This window comes from Leptonychotes weddellii, chromosome 5 (assembly GCF_054177405.1).
Source record: "Leptonychotes weddellii isolate Sample4059 chromosome 5, ASM5417740v2, whole genome shotgun sequence".
Classification (NCBI taxonomy): domain Eukaryota; kingdom Metazoa; phylum Chordata; class Mammalia; order Carnivora; family Phocidae; genus Leptonychotes; species Leptonychotes weddellii.
In genome coordinates, this window is record NC_138373.1 from 66,427,949 (window position 1) to 66,448,314 (window position 20,366).

Sequence of the window (20,366 nt, forward strand, 5' to 3'; positions counted from 1 at the left end):
AACTCTGTCCTGCGCTCACCTCAGAAGAACCTTGGCGTTCTTTTTCATGGGGGGGCCTGCCCAAAGGACCGACCGAATTGGTTCAGGTGAAGGTCAGGGACTGGCCGGCCGAACACGGGGGGCAATGTCGGGCTGTGTCGGGCTATGATTATGTCAGGGACTGGGCTGAAATACTGCAAGTGGTTATGGGGGATGCGGCTGGTTCACTTGAGGGGGCGGGGGCGGGGGTGAGGGTGGGGGCGGGGGTGGGCAGGCACTTGCAAGCTTTCAGATCCGGAGCTGTTCCCATAAACAAGTGCAACCTTGAGCTCCCTGGAGGGCCCGGGGAGCAAATGTGCGCATCTCTGCCTCTTTCCCAGCAGCTGTCCATGGGAGGACACAGCCCCGCCATCTCCACAGTCCTCCTCCAGGCTTTCCCCAGCCCCCCAGCTCCAGCCTCAGGAAGTGGAGCTGCTGAGAATCTCTCCTCCAGCCTCGCCTCCTGCCGAGAGTGTCCTCGGCAGGAGCATTTCCTGGCCTAATTAAGCTGGGTAATGAGTAGCTAAGAGGGAGGGGATAAAAGCCCTAGGCGGCTTAGAGCTGCGACCATTTATGACAGGGGTGTCTGCAGCTGGTGACACTCTTAGGAAAGTTATTTCTCAGAACCCTGGGAAGCTGCACGCTGTTGCCACAGCAGAGCGAGCCCCAAGGTAAGCACAGGGAATTTTGTGACTGAAGGGGGACCAGCCGGAGGGTCCCTAGAGGGAGGGGAGGGGTGCGGTGGTGGTGCAGTCTGAGGAAAGGACTGATAGCGGCCCGCAGAGCAGTCTCGAGTCGCCCAGGCGAATGCCCTTGGCTTAGCCCCAGGCTGGGGTGTCCTTGGTGACCACGTGTGATTCCCCAGGGCTTGGGTTTTAGGTTTCATTTGAATGATAGGACTGTGCACTGTGGGCAGTTTCCTAAGACTGTGTCCGGCTCAGAGTAAGGAAATCTGAGCCAGACGCTGATCCCGACTCCCCTTCGGCCCTCTTTTAAGGTGCTCAAAATTGTGTCCTGGAAAATACCAAGTGTCTCAGCAGCCCTGGCCTGGAGGACAGGGGAAGGCTGACAGCGGCTGGCATTTCAGAGACCCTCAAGGGCCAAACAAAAGTAGACTGTTTCTACCCCCAGCCTTGGCCCCAAGAACTCAGAACCTACCCCAATTCCACACCCACAGCCTTTTGCTCTTAGTCTGTTTTGTTTGTTTGTTTAAATCACTTTGCCCTCACTCAGGAATTGGCCAGCACCCCCACCCCTGCTGTGCTGTGCAGGGAGGAGCACCGAGTCAGGGCCCAGGTTCTGGAGTGGGTTCCCGTCACTAAAGCCCCTGAGTCAACATGGGACAGCATGTGCCCTCTCAGCCATCATTTTCCCACCTGTAAAATAGGGCTTTGCTGATGCCTAGCCTCCAATAGGCTATGAGCCCACAACTTCCACTGTCCATGAGTGGTGGGAGCGGCCAAAGCTAGGCCACATTTTCCAGGCCTTTCAAATCAGGGGACAAAATGTGTACTGTTAAACTGAGGGGCAACTTGCTCCAATTATCGGTAGAGAAGAGCCGTACCCAGCAGATGTTACTGATGAAGAGCTGTCTCCCACCCCCTAGAGTCACTATTTTGTTCTTTTCTAATTTTCTTTTTTTATTTTAAGTAGGCTCCATGCCCAACGTGGGGCTCGAACTCACGATCCCGAGATCAAGAGTCACATGCTCTACCAACTGAGCCAGTCAGGTGCCCCTTGAGCCTTTCCGATTTTCTTTTTTTCTTTAAGATTTTATTTATTTATTTCTTTGACAGAGAAATAGAGAGAGAGCACAGATAGGCAGAGTGGCAGGCAGAGGGAGAAGCAGACTCCCCGCTGAGCAGGGAGCCCGATATGGGGCTCTATCCCAGGACCGTAGGATCATGACCTAAGCCAAAGGCAGAGGCTCAACCAACTGAGCCATTCAGGCGCCCCGAGCCTTTCCAATTTTCTATAGAAGACCTGTTTCGGGCCATGTCCTCAGAGTCCCGTTGGCCCCATTGCATTCTTGGTGGCCAGAGCCCTGGGCCCACGGCCACAGGGAATTTATAGGGTACCTTCTTTCTTTCATCTCTCTTCACTCTCTGCCCTCTGCTGGTCTCATAATCTCATCTACCCCCTTGGCCTGCTTCTCTTTCTTTTTAACCCAGTTTCATTGAGATATAATTGTGGTATTGTATGAGTTTAAGATATACAACATAATTAAGATAAACAACATAATTAAGATATTGTATGAGTTTAAGATATACAACATAATGATTTGCTCTATGTATACATTGCAAAATGCCTCTCTAAGTGAGAATAGTCAGATCACAAATGACCTGCTGTCTCCCATCTTTCCCTCTTGCTGTAGTAGTCCCTGGAGTGGAAGGAGACTTGGTGGCCAGATGCCTGACCAGGGAGGGTAGGCCTGAGCTGCCCACCACCCCCCACAAGAATGGCTAGGGCTCTCAGAATTCTAGGAGGGGTCCCTGGCCTTCAGAAGAGGGGAGAACAGGCCTGGAAGCTTCCACTGGTGCCCTGCCCACCCTCCACTGGGTGGCTAAGCCCAGAAGCCTCTGGCATCCTCCAGCCGTGCAGCAGCTGGGCGGGCCCTGGGAGCCAACTCGCTCTGAATGTGTAATCCTGGTTAAAAAGCGAAAGGGGTTGCAAGTCCTGGCCACGCAGAGAGGCTAATCACGGGAAAGGGGGAAAGATCCTGTAATTTCCCAGGACACAGTCAACTGAAACCTGATACTCTTGTCAAGGGAGCCCTTCCACTGAGAGAGGGCAGGGAGAGAAAGGGAGAGAGAGGAAGAAAGAGAAGGAGGAAGGAAGGAAGGTGTGGAAGAAGGCCTTTGGGATCAGGGGCCAGCAGGCAGCACTGAGCACAGCTGGAACGTGAGAACACCACGTGCCACCTGCCCTAGTCCTTGGCCTGACGCCGACTCTTGAGGGGAGCCAAAAGGGAAGGTCTACCCAGCATCAGAGCAACAGTGGCCGTGGCTTCTACGGGCCTGCTGTCCCCTCCTTGGGAGCCTCTGTCTCTTTTCTAGAGGACTGGGGCCTCCTTGCCTTCCCTGCCTTTGGTGGGAAGGGGTCAAATAATGTGGTTGATAAAAATGCACAAAGGCTTCAACACAGACCCATAAGAAGCAGTTCTTTCCTTCTTTCATCCAGCAAATACTCATCTATTAACTGGATGGGTGAAAGAAATGCTATTCCATATGGTCAAACGTGTGGTCAGGGAGGAAGCGATTCCAGCCAGACTTGGAAGGAACCCAGGTGCTCACCCTTGTTCAACTACAAAGAACTGCAGGTTTATTAGACTAAAACCACAGAAATTTGGGGAAGCTACTTTGTGGCCGGCTCTGTGCTAAGTGCAGTTTGGGAGACAGTGACATATATGGCAAAGTCCGTGAGATATAGCGCACCATGTGGCTGGAACAGCAAGGCTTCTAGCCCAAACAAGTAGGGAGCAATATACAAAGAAGTCCAGTATAGACAATATACAGACAATATACAAACAATATACAAAGAAGTCCAGTATGGACACACCAAATGTGTGCTAGGGCCAGTGAAGGTGCCCTAGGCCGGTTCTTTTGTATCTTACAGAGAAGGCTTCTTGCAGGTGAAATATTCCTAATGTCACTCTCTGAGTCGGCAATAGTTTGCTGAGCTCCTACAGCGGGCCAGGGCCTGGCCCCGGCACGGAGAATGCAGCTGCAAACGAGCCACACTCACCACCCTGGTCTGACTTCATGCTCATCTGTACACTTTGGTATTTCATCATTCATTCACTTGTTTATGTGCCATGCATGCTCAGAAAGGAATTAAGGCAGTTTATAATCAATGGCTGCATACCATAAAACCAAACAGCAGATTGATGGTTGAGGTCCAAGCTGTAAAGGAAACTGGGGCAAGAGAATAATGACAGCAGAAAACCTAGATTCAGGGAAGTGTGTAATTGAGCCTAAAAGTCAGCTCTGAGCTGCCTGGTGGTGGTGTCAAAAAGGGAGAGTGTACATGACAAAGAAGAAGTGTTTCTTGTTCAGGTCCCTTCTTTGGGGAACTAACATTCAGGCTCACTTGCCACCCCTGTCCCATACACACTTGGCTGTGACTGGATGCATGTGGTTCCACAGAAGCACGGAGCATTCGGCTCCTTTGCACAAGTGTTCTCTCACCTGGAATGTTCTGCCTCCTTCACCTGAGTGAAGACCATTGGCTGTGCCTCAAGATCCAGCACAGATACTACTTCTGCTCAGTGACCTGTGGTCACGGCCACATGCCTTCCCTGCGTCTGCTGTCCTCCTACCCTGCTCTGTCACAGCCCTTGCAGGGCACTGTGGCTGGTCCTGGTTTCTTTCCCCACCATCTGGTGAGCTTCCCCAGAGTGGGAGCCCTGTCCCTCATCTCTAGGTTCCCAGGGCCTAGCACAGTGCCTGGTCTAGAGTATCCAACAAATATTTGCTGCGAACATTTTTTTTTTAAAAGGTTTTATTTATTTATTTGACGTACACAGAGAGAGAGCACAAACGGGGAGTGGTAGGCAGAGGAAGAGGGAGAAGCAGGCTCCCTGCAGAGCAGGGAGCCCGATGTGGGGCTCGATCTCAGGACCCTGGGATCATGACCTGAGCCGAAGGCAGATGCCTAACGACTGAGCCACCCAGGTGCCCCTGAACTTTTTTTTTTTTGCACATAATTACATGCCAAGCACTGTGCTAATTTTCTTGCATGTATTTAACTCTTACAATTACCCTGTGTCATAGGTGTTATTATTGTGCCCATTTTACAGATGAAGAAGCTGAGATTAAGTGACTTGCCTCTGGGCACAGAGTGTGGAGGCAGTCTTCTAACTCAGGGTGGCCTGACTTTGAAGCCATTGGAGAGTATGAGGCATTTTTCAATCAAGGCCTTTTATTGGAATTATTTTTATCTTCAATTAGATTGTGAAGGAAAGAGGGAAAGTCTTCTTTCTCCCACAGGGGCTAGCACAGTGCTTTCCGTATAGGAGGAAGCTGTGAAAGCTTTTCTGGCAGCTACGAGTTCGTAACAAAGACAAGTGGAGAATTACCCTGCTGGTTTGCAGTGCAGTAAGACGGAACTTTACATTGCCCTGATTAGCCAGTTGGTTTAATCACATTTGTGGTGCTCACGGGCCTTAGAACTTCGAGCTGGAAGGGACCTTAGCACTCATCAACCCTAACTCCCACATTTCACAGCCAAAGAAACAGTTGTAGAGATGAGACGGCTTGTTGAAGGGCACACATCTCATTGGTTACAAAGGAAGGGCAAGACTAGAGCTGACTCCTACCACCTGAATCATTCTCCAGTCTGATTCACAAATTCACCTCCATTCGTCAAAGCAGGTGAGGCGAAAATCCAGCAGTGGAAAGTTTCCTCCAAGGCAGTGCCCCTATCAGGAGGGGGAGGGGGAAGGGGCAGGGGGAGGGGGAGGCCAGCAAGGGCTCTGGCCAGCCCCTCCTGCCGGCTCTTCAACAGCTACCGCTGCTTTCCCCTCCCCCACCCCATCCGCCATATTTGTTAGAGTGGCCACTCCTTGCCTTCTCCACGACTACATCTTCCTTCTCGAGTTCTGAGAGGCTCTCTTGCTTAGAAGAAAGGTATCAGTGAGCATCGAACCTTCTAACATGTACTGACTCCCTGCTATGAGCGCAGCCTTGGTTCGGACTCCTGAAAGGAGGCATGTGCTTGCTCCCAGCTTAGGAGGGTGGTTCTCGGCCAGGGCCTATTTTGCTCCCAGGAGACACTTGGCAGTGTCTGGAGACAGTTTGATTGTCATAACGGGGGGAAGGGGTGCCACTGGCATCTCGTGGGTAGAGGCCAGGGATGCTGCTGAAAATTCTATAACGCACAGGACAGGCCCCCACAACAAATAATTACTTGGCCCAAAATGTTGGTACGGCCGAGACTGGGAAACCCTGCTCTCCAAGGAGGTGGGAAAAACTGTCCACAGACTTCCTTTGGAGAAGTTTCACCTGCCTCCTCCCATTCCACACAGTGAGTGGGTCTACATCGGCCTCTTCAGAGTCACTGGGTTTGGTGCCTGCCATTTCCACTGTCCATTTCCCATTTTGTGTTTCCATTTTGTCTCCCACAGAATATGAAAAAACAATTTTGTTGAGCACCAAGTGGGGCCTCAGCAGAGTGCTTGGTGTGTTAGGTGTCTTTCATTAACTTTGCCTTGTCATTTCACTTCACCTGAAAAATATGGAGTAGTTGAATTTGTGAGGTATATTTCCATTTTACCAATGAGACAACAGGCTCAGAGAGGTTATGTGACTTGCCCAAGGTCACACCGCCATTCACTGTTTCAAACCCAGGTCCCGGCTATGCAGTCTCATGTGGCTACTGCTTTCCACAAAATAGCAGTGAGTCTGCAGAGAGATTTGAAACGCTCGGCAAATGGAAGCCAGGTTTGTTTTCCTCAAATCCACTCCCTGCTTGTCCACAAAACAGTGCAGAGAGACCTCTGAATTGTATGTCAAGTATACTGCAATTCTAATTTTTTTAAAAAAAGATAGAGCTCTGAGGAACTAGGGAAGCTTAGAGGTGAAGACAGGCTGGTACACTCTCTTCCCAGTTTCAGTGGCTTAAGCTTCTGAGGACTCAGGTGAGCCAGTAGTAACCCAAATTTAAACAAATTTAAACCCAAATTGCCAAGGAGTCCTCTGGGGGAGTCCTCACTACCCAGCTCCCAGCACATAGCTCCCCTCCCTGGGAGGAGGCACTCTGGGCTTCCTCCCCATCTCCCCCACCCACTGAGGTCTTCAGTAATGCTGTCACTGGGGACTTATTAAACAGCACCAACTCAGAGCTTCTGACTCCCGAACCCAGAGTCTGTTGTGACAACCTTTATTTTGGTAATAAGAATACACCTTGTGTGTGTGGGCGTGCGTGCTTGTTAGCTCACAGGCAGGCTACCAGAAAGGTGGCCTTTATGCAGGGTTTAAACTGGGCCTTGGCCTCCTGGCCTCTCTGAGCGGCTTCCTGCTGCCCTCCATCCCAGGGATCTGCCTCCCTGGCAGTCTGGAATGGAGCTGGGCCCCTCCTGGCTTCAGCTCAGATTAACCCCTTCCTTCTAGCTTTCCTGTGCCTGGCAGAGGGGCTCTGGGCCAAGTGGCCAGACATTCACTGGCTCCAGGGCTGTGGATGCCATAAACTCATTTTCCTTGGGAACCCAGAGCTCCAGGAATTACTTTCAGAAAGCACAACTGTTTTGTTTGAAATGGCTCTGGAAGGAGGGAGAGCCCAGGGCTCTGTACACGTGTTCCTCATTTGCCATTGGTGGGGAGCAAGGGGCGAAGGGGGGCTGTGGAGGGGTGTGCTGGGGGTGTGCTGGGGAGGCAGGCACAGGAGGGGAGAGCCGGCTGCAGCTGCCGCTGCTGGGAAGTTTGGCTTCAGGGAGGAATGGAGGGAGAGAATGCTAGGAAGAAGGGGTGGGACTTGGGGACAGGGGCGGTGTCATGGGGGTGGAGGGAGCAGGTGGTGACTTGTTTATCTGCTCAGCTGTTTTGTGTCCAGGAGCCTGAGAGAGAGACAGAAGCAGCTGGGAGGAGAGAAAGCAACCCGACCAGGGGCCTTCTTGGTCCTTCTGCCCTGCTCTAGCCACAGGTTCTGAAACCAAAGCAAAATCACCGGAGAGTGATTCATAGGGGGATAGCCTGCCCTCCCCCCACTCAGAAAGGTTTCTTTGGGGCCCCTATGCTAGCTTCTGCTGTGCAAACACCCTGGCAGTGCCCTCTTGGCCTCGGTGCAGCAGTTACGATGGTAGGCATTCCTGCTGGGTTACTCCTGGCACAAACTCATGTAAATATTCCTGGGCCTCAGTGTGCTGTACTCCCATGTGTGACTTGGCACAGTCCTTGGGGGCCAAACCAGCTAGCTCTTAGCCTTAGTATCAGCCTGGACCAAATCAATGAAAATTGTCCCTGCTGGAAACGGGATAGCTGTCCCCACCCCTGCTCTGGTCTCCCCATTGACTCCCTTTACTTTCAAGGCAGCCCAGTTTGGATTTCCCTCTTCAACTGCCCAAGGCCTTATTGGTCCCCTTCACGCCCCAGTGCTTGTCACATTTGCATGCTAAATCGTTTGGCAGCCAGGCTGGGCAGCGACTTAATTTGCCTTGATGTTTTTGACCAGGTTAATAAACACACCACCCCTCTCGGCACAGGAGGATCTGGAATGAAGTTATGCTTTCGTTATAGTGCAGTTTCAGGAGTTTGCTTGTTCTGCCCCCTTGGCTCTTTCTCCATCTTATTATTTTCTTGTTGTTTGTTGTTTGTTTAAATGAGAACATTTGCTGGAACTTCCGTAGATGACTCCCTTTCCCTCCTCCCTAATGCCAGAGGACTTTTTCTGCCTCCTTCTCGGCTCACAAAGCCAGGGCATCTCTGTTGACAAAGGGTCTGCCTCTCTGGCACCGAGCCTGGTGGCTGGGGACAGTGTAAGAAACGCAGATGCCTTTCACATACGTCTCCGATGCAGTCAGTGGCCTCCGGCCCCTTGAAGCAGCCAAAAACAACTCCGGAAGACCACAAGTCCCAGCTTGCTGCTCTCCGAACACAATGCCCCTCAGAACTGTGTGGTGCCCACGGGGTGGGAAGCATGGCAAAGGCCTGTGGGAGAACTGGCAGATTTGGGCAAGGAAGAATAGTGAGACCGTCTGTGGGGTGGTGAGGTGGACAGACTGTCTCCTGGGAGAGGCCAGCCCGAGTGGGAAGGCCTGGGAGTCCTTCCTGGAGTCAGCTTATAGCTTCTAGTTAGCACCTGCTTCACTACTAACGAGTTAGGTGGTCCAGGGCCAGGCACCTCCCTGCTCTGGGCCTTGCTGTGTCCAGTAGGGATTGGTGCCTCTGATCTCAGAGTCCTTTTCTACTTTACAAATGTTCTTGCTTTTAGAATGCTAATTTCTTTTCCTATAGCCCATTTCCTTCTCCCGAGGCCAGGTAACCCAATCAAATCACCCCTTCATGGTGGTTAGTAACACAACCGGCACCAAGGACTGCTTGTTTTCCTGAACCCAGATGCTCTGGCAGTAGCCCCAGTTAAAGCTTTCATCAGGAGGTAAGGGGTTCCAAAGGGCAGAAGAGCCAGAACACCATCTTTGAGCGTCTGCCTGTGCAGGTTGATAGGGAATCAATGGCCTTTCCACACACCTCCTCACCGTGTATGCCTTCACCCTCCAAGGGAAGTTCCTGAGCTCCACTTGATACCAGTCAGATTGCTGCTCTTTGGCTTCAGATGTACTCCATTCAGTTTTCTTTTCTTTTTTTTTTTTTTTTAAAGATTTTATTTATTTATTTGAGAGACAGAATGAGATAGAGAGAGCATGAGATGGGGGAGGGTCAGAGGGAGAAGCAGACCCCCCCGCCGAGCAGGGAGCCCGATGCGGGACTCTATCCCGGGACTCCAGGATCATGACCTGAGCCGAAGGCAGTCGCTTAACCAACTGAGCCACCCAGGCGCCCTCCATTCAGTTTTCCAAATGTTTTTATGAGCACTGAGTGTGACTGACATTGCTGGACCTGAAGGAGTACAGGAGACATAAATGATCTGGTTCTGATCCTAGTAGTGTTGACTGACCTGTTGGTGGCCAAAGCTTATGTATGAGACCATGAGAGGACAATTCTGGCATGCAGCTGCCATGTCGTGGGAGAGGAAGGTGCCAGTGGAATTTCTTCCTTGTTTAAGAAAACTGGCTATGAGAAATTTATTCAAGTAGATTACACTTAGAAATGCTTTGTCAAGTGTGTTTAGAGTCATAACGATAATATCGGGTGCCTGCCATCTGGCCATGAATGTTGGCAGGTATTTTACATATATTATTTTATTGGGTTCTTTTATGAGAGAGGTGCTATTAAAATCTCCATTTTAGGTGAGGAAATTTACGCTCAAAGATCAGTAAGTTTTTGGTGGAGCCAATATTGAACTCCAAGGCCAGCACCAGCATTTTAGAGAAATTTCAAGCTGTCTTGGTTGACGTGGCTGATCCTTTATTTGTAGGTGGTATTTGCCTCAGCATCGGTGATGCAAATGCCCAAAGGCCCAGACCCCTTTGTCCTCACTCCAGCCCTTTGCAACATGTTGTGAGGAAACCCAGCAGCATGATTTTGGCTGCTGAACTTCTTGGGAGCTGGCTTTTGAGGCTTTTATGTTCCTCCATTCTCTGTGCTGCTGGTCATTGGTCAGGCTTGATGACCCTCTGCCTCCCAGCGAAGTCAGTATGGGGCTTTCTGGTCAGTGCAGGGAGCTAGCCTTCTGAGGTTGACTTTGTTGCTTGCTTATCTCAATCACATTTAAGAAATGTTTGACTATCTATTGTACACAAAATCCTACAATGGGGGTTTTGGTGGGGAGATACCAAGCCAGGCATGATTCTTCTCCTCAAGGAGCTTATGATCTCCAAAAATATTCTTCAAATCTGTATTTTTGGCCCACTTTTTCATATGAGTTATGTGATAATTGTCTCAAGTTCTGTAGAGTTGTTCACTGGTGTTTTTTGGAAAATATGCCAGGTCTGCTAATTGACTTGGGGAACATCAACCTCATTTTTGATCTTTATAGCCAGGAATGACTTTCTACTCTGGTAAATGGTTCTAACTTCAGGGCCCAGCCTTGCTGCCCATTATCTTACTGTGCTATTTATTTTGTCCAGCTTTATTGAGATAACATTGACTCACAACATTATGTAAGCTTAAAGTGTACAGTATGTTGATTGATACATTTATATCTTACTGCGCTATTAACTCTGTTCCTTTTCTCACTGGGAGAGATGGCCAGGAGGGGCTTTTGCTTTACTGTAGAGGGGTCTATCTCTTTCAGGGGCTGCCTTTATGGGAGACACATTTTTCTTCACTCCAAGTCACCAATTAAGGATCCCGCCATGGTTGTCCAGCCCCAAAACCAGTTCTTCCTGGTCTGGCTCTAGGGGCCTCAGCAGTCTAAGCTCATTCAAGCCTCAGAGTCCAGGCTGGAACTTCAGGGGAGCCCAAAAGCTGGGCAGAATGGCAAGGGGGGGGGACCAGGTGGGCAAAACATTACCAACAGAGGCCCTGGCTTCAGGTCTCCATCCTATGGTCATCCTCATTTAGTTTGTAAATTGTTTGTTATGAAAGATTTTTTTCCCCATTTTAAAAAAGATTTTATTTAGGAGCACCTGGGTGGCTCAGTCAGTTAAGTGTCTGCCTTCGGCTCAGGTCATGATCTCAGAATCCTGAGATCGAGCCCCTCACGGGCTCCTTGCTCAGCCGGGAGCCTGCTTCTCCCTCTCCCTCTGCTGCTCCCCCTGCTTGTGATCTCTCTCTCCCAAATAAATAAATAAAATCTTAAAAAAAAAAATTGTATTTATTTGAGAGAGAGAGAGAGCACAAGCTTGGGGGGGGGGAGGGCAGAGGGAGAGGGACAGACTTCCCACTGAGCAGGGAGCCGGATGTAGGGCCCCATCCCAGAACCTTGGGATCACAGCCTGAGCCGAAATCAAGAGTCAGGTGCTCAACTGACTGAGCCACATTTTTATTATGTTTCTACTCACAGAAGAGTAGAAAGAATAGTACAAAGAATATTCATATATGCGCCGCCCAGATTCAACAATGGTTAATATTTTGCCATATTTGCTCATTCTGTCATCTGTCTACCTACCTATCTATTATCTCTATGTTTCTGAATCATTATTTATTTATTATTTTTTAAAGATTTTATTTATTTATTTGACAGAGAGAGAGAGAGATCACAAGTAGGCAGACAGGCAGGCAGAGGGAGAGGGAGAAGCAGGCTCCCTGCTGAGCAAGGAGCCTGATGCGGGTCTTGATCCCAGGACCCTGGGATCATGACCTGAGCCAAAGGCAGACGCTTAACCGACTGAGCCACCCTGGTGCCCCTGAATCATTTTAAAGTAAATTACAAACAGTGACTTTTCTCCTTCAAATACATCTCCAGAAAGTAAGGATGCTGTCCTCTATAGTCATAATACCATTGTCACACTTAACAAAATGAAAATAATTATCTAATTTAATCTAATAATAAGGCCATATTCAAATTTCCCCATTTGCTCCCAAATATCTTTTGAAGTTGGATTTTTGAAACCAGGACACAATCAAGGATCATGCATTGCATTTTATTGTTATTTCTCTCAAATCTATTTTAATCCAGAACAATCACTTCGCCTTTTATAGTGTTTGTTGATTCTTTTTTTTTTTTTTAAAGATTTTATTTATTTATTTGACAGAGACAGAGACAGCGAGAGCGGGAACACAAGCAGGGGGAGTGGGAGAGGGAGAAGCAGGCTTCCCGGCTGAGCACGGAGCCCAATGTGGGGCTCGATCCCAGGACTCCGGGATCATGACCCGAGCTGAAGGCAGCCGCTTAACGACTGAGCCACCCAGGCGCCCCGTGTTTGTTGATTCTTGAAGAGACCTGTATATCTCATATACTATTCCAGACCATGAATTTGTCTAATTATTTCCCCATAGTGTCATTTAACTTGTTCCTTTGTCTGTGTATTTCCTGTAAACTGAAAGTTAGATCTAAAAGGTTTGGTTAGATTCTGGTTAAAACTTCTTGGCAAGAACACATCTTAGGTATTGCCTCTGGTTCTATCTTAATAGTGGAAGCTGTTGTCAGGAGGTTATTTTCAGGGTGGAGGACAGGTGAGAAAGAGGCAGAGTGTGGGCTGGAAGGAGCCCAGGCCTTCCCTCAACTGGTTACTGTACCAAATCTCAGGATGTGTGTCAGGGCAGAAGGACCTTCCTTGACCGACTGGGAGCTTGAGAGGCAGGCTCAGGCTCAGGACTCTGGCGGACAGGCCCCGTAGCCAGAAAGGAGTTGTTCAGAGTCGTGAGTGGCGGCTCAAGGCCCTTCCCAGGAGCTTGGTGACAACTCTGGCCCCCTTCTTCTGGATTTGAGTGGCAGTGATGCAGCACGCTATAAGGAAGAAGGACAAACTTTGGAGGCAGAGCGAGCACTGCAATTTTTCAGCTTTTTGGTCTCAGGCAGGTCACTTGAACTCCCAGAGCCTTGGCTTCCTTGTCTGTGAAATGGGCCCTGTAATTATCCTGCTTAACAGAGTAGTTTTTGGGATTAGCACTATGACAAGGGATACCTGGCACATGGTGGGTGCTCCGTAGATGGAAGCCACTGTCAGGGAATAGAGCTTTGGGTTCAGCCACGGGCCTGGGGCCAGTACTTAGGGCTGCCGCCTTACCATCCCACAATAGGGTGACTGAGTACTATTCCCCCAGGTGTTGGGGTGGGGTGAAGCTTGAAGCAGCTGTAGCCCTTTCTGACATAAGGGACTATTAATTCTCTAATTAAAACAAGCCAGTGGGTGGAGGCTGGCAGCAAACAAAGCCATTTCATAGGTCTTCAGAGCTGGCCACCAGTATGTGGTTTGCCGGATAACCCTCTTTGCCTGCTTATTAATTTAATCCAGGATGGCTGCTGGAAGTGCATCTGCTGTGGCAAGTCTGTGCATTTGTCCTTTGTTTCCTTGGTTAGCCTCAGAGTCCTTTTTTTTTTTTTTAAAGATTTTATTTATTTATTTGAGAGAGAGAGAATGAGAGACAGAGAGCAGGAGAGGGAGGAGGGTCAGAGGGAGAAGCAGACTCCCTGCCGAGCAGGGAGCCCGATGCGGGACTCGATCCCGGGACTCCAGGATCATGACCCGAGCCGAAGGCAGTCACTTAATCCACTGAGCCATCCAGGCGCCCTCCTTTTTTTTTTTTAATATATTTTTTTAAAGATTATTTATTTATTTGACAGAGAGAGACAGCGAGAGAGGGAACACAAGCAGGGGGAGTGGGGGAGGGAGAAGCAGGCTTCCCCTCGGAGCAGGGAGCCCGATGTGGGGCTCGATCCCAGGGCCCTGGGATTATGACCTGAGCCGAAGGCAGACGCTTAACGACTGAGCCACCCAGGCGCCCCCCCTCAGTCTTCTGTAATACAGTTTTTAGGTCATATCATTTGCTCATAAACTCTGGAGTTAAGATGAGGAAAAACTCAGGGGCACCTGGGTGGCTCAGTGGTTAAGCGTCTGCCTTCAGCTCAGGTCGTGATTCCAGGACCCTGGGATCGAGCCCCACATCGGGCTCCCTGCTCCGCGGGGAAGCCTGCTTCTCCCTCTCCTACTCCCCCTGCTTGTGTTCCCTCTCTCGCTATGTCTCTGTCAAATAAATAAATAAAATCTTTAAAAAAAAAAAAAAGATGAGGAAAAACTCAATCTCTTGAGATTTAAAACCAACATAGGGGCACCTGGGTGGCTCAGTCGGTTGAGCATCTGACTCTGGATTTTGGTTCAGGTCATGATCTCAGGGTCATGGAATCGAACCCCACATCAGCTCCATGCTCAGCACGGAGTCTGCTTGAGTTTCTCTCCCTCTGCCCCTCCTGGGGCACGGGCACGTGCTCTCACTCTCTCTCATGTAAATAAATAAACTTTTTTTTTTTTAAGATCTTATTTATTTATTTGACACAGAGAGAGAGTGAGAGAGCACAAACGGGGGAGAGGGAGAAACAGACTTCCTGCTGAGCAGGGAAACCCCACACGGGCTCGGTCCCAGGATCCTGGATTATGACCTGAGCCGGAGACAGACGCTTAACCAACTGAGCCACCAGGCGCCCCCCAATAAATAAATCTTTAAAAACGAAAAACCAATACCAACATAAACTGGTTGAATGTAGCTTTCTACATGAGAAACCCACCCCAAAATATGGTTAATGAATTGAGCAAATGATGGAGATTAGGGAAGCCTCCCAATTGGCAATAGGACTTATGATTCGAATGTTACACTTTGGTCAGGATGCTTTTGGTTTCAAATAAGTAGAAGTGGCCTTAACAATAAGGACATATCTCACATAACTGGAAGTCCAGAAGGAAATGTCTGGATGATTTGGCAACTCCACAACATCAGGGCTCTCTTTCAGCTTCTCTGTGATTCTCGTGGCTTCGCCCTCGTGATCACAAGGTGGCTGCTGTAGCACCAAGTATTATATACTGTTGTGACAATAAACAAAGATGGCAAAAGAGGGGAATCTGCTCCAAAAATCCCCCAGCCAATGTCAATATCCTCTTATGTCTCTGACTGGAGTGGGTCATATGCCTACTCCTACGTCAATCACTGTCAAAGAAACCTGAGTCCCCAGCATGGGTCAGGCTAGTCATATTTTAGTCCCTAGGGCTGGGTCCACCTTTCCTGAAAATATTGCCACTCTGAACAAAATGGTAAGGAACAAAGAAGGAATTGGGTAGACAACCAGCAATGTCTACCTGAGTAACTAAAGAAAGTCATCCTCAGATCGGCTCTGTCACGAGCTCCCTGAGAAGTGTGTCTGCACTGAGTCTAGCAAATTTAAGCCAAAAAAACAAGACTCAAGAAATGCCATCTTTATGTGCAGGGAGAGGTAGATTCCAAAGAGATAGCAAGAAAAGAAGCAAACTCTGAGCTTTCTTTGGCCACATCGGGTACAAACCCTAATTATGAAGTTTGGAAATAAGACATGTGGCTTTGTTTCCAGAGAAGGTTGCTCAAGTAAAAAGAGCAGCTCCTTTTTGGTAAGAATCAAAAATTATCTTTGTCACAACAAAACAGCCACAACGGCTCTGCCATCTGCCAAGAGCTGTGCAGACAGGTGCCTGGGGATGGAGGGCAAACACTTGGGGCCATGGTTCTGGGGCCATCTCCTGGGCCCCCTCACTGATTTCACGAGGAACTGGCAAGTACATGTTTGTCTGAAAGGAGTAGCTACTAGTTTTGCCTTGTATAAAGGAGGGTCCAATTTTGCCCAGTCTCCTGATTTTTCAAGTGGTTAAAATTTAACATTTTTATCTGAAATTGTCTCATTTTAGAAAACTAACAAAACCATTTTTTTAAATATTTTAAATCTGGTGGACCAAACACAACATCTGTGGGTCCTATTTTGACCTGCAGGTAAATGGGCATAAAGGATATGATTGGGGTAATGGAAATGTTCTAAAATGCATTGAAGATAATGCTTGTACAGTTTAACTTGGTAAGTTTACTAAAAATCATTCAACTGTACAGTTAAAATAGATGAATTATGTAAAATATGCCTCAAGAAAGAATAGAAAAAAATTTTTATCTTCAGATTTTAGGCCTGCTGCCTATGGACTAGAATATTTCTTCCTAAGCTTTACTTTTGGTTTTCTCAAGGTACCAACCCTGCCAATAGCTGAGGATTGACCACATCAGTTTACAAGGGAGGGAGTAAAGCCTAGTAGTTACTATGTGGGCCATGGGGTCACTTGAGTTCAATTCTACCTTTCCCAATTACTAGTCATGCGACCGTAAGCAAGTTAATTCTCTAAGCTAGTTACCTTCTTGAGACTCAGTTTTCTCATCTCTACAATGGAATGGTAATAATAATACCTAGAAGATTAAATGGAATGATATAATACATGTAAACCATCTGGCACAATATAAGTGTTCGAGTAATAATATCTTTGTTATTAGGAGTTCTTGCCACAAAGCTCAGCCTACGCATTTTGAGCCTGGATTGTGGGTCTCTCCTTGTCCTTCCTGGGAGATGGGTCATACTTAAGTCTACTGCTCTTTCGTGGGGTGGACCGAAAATACCATTGCTAATGCTCCCTAGCACCTGGAAGGAGGACTCCCCACTAAGCCTCAGAGGTTCACAGTGCTCACAAACTTTCAACCCACATTTTCAGCATAAAGAGATGAGATTCGGGACTGCCCAGGGCTTCTAGGAGCTGTGTGCACATCTGCAGGAGAGAGAATAGTGTCCCCAGAGAAGTTCAGGTTTAGGCTCCTTTTCCTTAAGAATTCAAGGAGGGTGGATTCGCATCTTTCTGTTCCTATAGTTAAAGCCAGATTCCCGCTGGCTGAATCGCCATGAACTGCTGGTGTCCTTTGTCAGTCACACAGCAGAGACAGAGACGAAGTTGCAGGAGGGTGTTGTGACCCACCCCCCCTTCTGTGTCCCGCAGCGGGCTGTATGTCGGACTGGAACTCTGGGAGTCCCGGGCCGCGTGGAAGCCCGCACAGGCCATCTCCACGTGTTTGCCTTCGCCCCGCTGACCTGACTCCACCCCAACAAATGCTGCTCCTGCAAGGGCCACAGGACACTCCCTTTCTCCATGAGAGTGAATTCTCAGCTACTTGGTTCAGACCGTTTTTAGAGATATTCCCCACATATGACCTGAAGGGAAGGCACTTTGGCCCTCACCGGGGCTGGGTCACTGCCCCCGTGGACTCCCGAGCGGAGAGGACAGGAGGCCCCACCAGCAGAGCCCCCAGCACCCCTGAGAAACCTAGGAGAGGCGCTTCCGCAAGCTACGCACAGGGACACTTGGGGTGAGCACACCAGGGCTTCAGGGGAAGTGAGGAGACCCTGCCTGTGCTCCCAAGCCAGTGTGGACCCCAGGTCCTAAGAATGTCGGGGAAAGAGAAACCTGTGTCAAGCTAGACACCTCGTGCTGGTGCGCAGTTCCCCAGGTTCTGTGTCCTCTCTCTGCCTCGCTCTGATTCTGGTTGTCTCTCTCTAATCCAGTAGGCTCCTCCTCCTGCCCACATCCTGTCAACTGATGCCCCGTGCAGTCAGCAAGCAGCTCGGGCCTCCTCCACGAACGAGGCCATTATTACCGGCCACCGGGGCCTCCCCGAGGGCTGGGGGGCTTGGGCTGAGGTGGGAACAGGGCGCAAGGGCAAGCTTCTGTGCCCTGTCCTGTCAAAACTGCGCCGTCAAGTATGTGTGCAGAGGTGGGGAGCCCCTCTCCTCATTCACCCTCACGGGGGGAAAGCCACTCCGAGAAAGCTTTTGGTTCACGTTGGGTGTTAGGGGCTGGGTAGCACCATGGTGAGCAGAGCAAGACCCACGCGTGTCATGTGATTTTAGAAACTTGAAGTGAAACTGCAGATCTTGAGGCTTCCGCGTGATGGAGTCTTTCTAACGGGCTTTTATGGCCTGGAGCAGAAAAGCCTGCAGCCAGGAACAACGCTTGGGCTAAGGAACGCTTCGGTGTGAGGGCCTGAGCGGTTCGGGCCCACCGCCGCCCCGACCTTCCTCGTTCTGAAGGTCAACAGCAGTTGAGGTCTGTGCCCCGCAACGGAGAACCTGGCTGCCACTGCCCCGTGGTGGTCCTGGTGTGCGGCCGGGGTTGGTCCGGCCTCCCCAGCAAGAGTTACAAGCTCTTGCAGGACTGGGGCAGAGCGGCCGATGCTACTTTAACCTCCACACTCCGTGAAAACCTCTTGATTCCGTCACATGACACCTGCTTGCGGTGGGGGCCTTGTGTCTCCGCTCTTAGGGCTTTACCCTCACAATGCTTGGCACAGGGAGGCACTCAATTCATGGTTCCTAGATGAAGGAGTGATATTGTTTTCATTAACAAAGGACAAGAACAACCTTTCTGAAATTTTGCAGGGGGTGCTTAGACCTAAACTTGCTCCGTTGGTATCACAGCTCTGCCTTCTCTTCACCGTCCCTTCCTTCACCTACGAAGATGCCTTGGTGTTAGGATTTCTTATTCAGTAGTGCTCTGGGATGAATTGCGTCCTTCCGAAATCCATATGGTGATGGAGACTGGGCCTTTAAAGAAGTTAAAATGAGGTTATTAGAGTGGGCCCTAACCCAGTCTGACTGGGGTCCTTTTTTTTTTTTTTTAAGATTTATTTATTTATTTGACAGGAGAGAGAGAGCGAGAGCATGAGCAGGAGGGGAAGAGGGAGAGGGAGAGAGAACCTCAAGCAGACTCTGTGCTGAGTGTGGAGCCCAACATGAGGCTCGACCCCACAATCCTGAGATCTTGACCCAAGCTGAAACCGAGAGTCAGACGCTTGCACCACCCAGATGCCCCTGGTGTCCTTCTAAGAGAAAATTTGGACACACAGCGGGACACCAGCAGCACGCACACGCAGAGGAAAGGCCGAGCGGGGACACAGAGAGAGGCAGCCACCTGCAAGCCAAGCAGAGAGCCTCAGGAGAGACCAGATTGGCTGACACTTTGATCTTGGATGTGTGGCCTCCAGAATTGCGAGGAAATAAATTTCTGCTGTCCAAGCCCCCAGTCTGTGGTACTTTGTTGTTTTGTTTTGGCGGTCATAGCAAAGCAATACAAATAGAGAAGTTGAGACCCTCCAGAAGGGAAGTATCTTCTGTCACAGATTAAGTGCCCAAGCTTTCTGGAAATCCCCCACTGTTCTGTATCACATGTGTGGGAATTCCCAAAGGGGTACTACAGTCCAGCTGTGTCTTGGGCTTACTCTTTCTGATGCTCCCTACGCACAAAACAAGAGGGTCCCTGTCTCTATCAAGAATTCTTTCCCTAAAAGAAAAAAAAAAAAAGAATTCTTCCCCTGACCTGGGCTTGTCCAAGCTCTTTCCCACTCTCTCCCACCCTGCCCCACATCATGTAAGCACCCCTGTGACAGGTGTCGCCTCACATTGTAAGGAAGAACTGGGTGCAAGCCGCACATGGTTGAGGTGACCCCCGAGAACATTCTCCCAGGGCTTGGCTCTCTTTGCACAGGTGGACCGAACTAAGCAGTCCATCCATGGGCTGTTTTAAGCTATTGCGTCCATCAGGGTAAGGGTAGGGGCAGGCAGAGGTGAGCTCCTAGGCACCTGCCAAGAAGCTGCATGTTGGGGTGGGCATATGGAGATGTGAGTCTGAACAATTCATGGGGAAAGACAGGCAAGACATAAATGGGCAGAAGACCAAAAGGCAACTAATGAGTGGAGTCCTGGCCCGGCCGTTTGGACAACTACCTGTTTATTGAAGAGATCCAAAAGGAGGCTGGGGCCCCAGGGGCCATGGGTAGGCAGACTCCCTCCACAACTCAGCCCCCAGAGTTCTTTCTTGCGTGCCTGTCAGACTCTTCTGCCCTTTTTTTTCCTACAGGTGCCTAGAAAAGCTGCTTTCTCACCTGAGTTCCTGTTTCCCAAGTCTGCTTGCATCATTCTTTGCCTACTTTTGCCCATCCACATAGGATGTGAGCTAAGTACACGAGAACTCCTTTCAGGTTTTAATTGATTTTTTTTTTTTTAAAGATTTTATTTATTTTTTTTAGAGAGCGAGCGAGAGAGAAACAGCATGAGAGGGGAGAGGGTCAGAGGGAGAAGCAGGCTCCCCGCCGAGCCGGGAGCCCGATGCGGGACTCGATCCCAGGACCCTGGGATCACGACCTGAGCCGAAGGCAGACGCTCAACCATCTGAGCCACCCAGGCGCCCATCCTTTCAGGTTTTAAAAAACATTTTGCAGTTAATAATTGCAGGCACTTCTTGGTTTACTTAGGCGTACCTTATTTGTATTCTGAAATAGTGTTTTCTGGTAGGTTCCAGGTCCTCTGTT

The 20,366-nt window shown here is 49.5% G+C and overlaps 1 long non-coding RNA gene across 1 annotated transcript; it reads left to right on the forward strand.

Annotated features, from left to right (window-relative positions):
- The first annotated feature begins 252 nt into the window (after positions 1–252).
- Positions 253–19,081, forward strand: LOC145721700 (uncharacterized). The gene is made up of 2 exons (XR_014145544.1): positions 253–689; positions 18,703–19,081. It is a non-coding gene; the product is annotated as an uncharacterized LOC145721700 (long non-coding RNA).
- Positions 19,082–20,366: the final 1,285 nt, after the last annotated feature.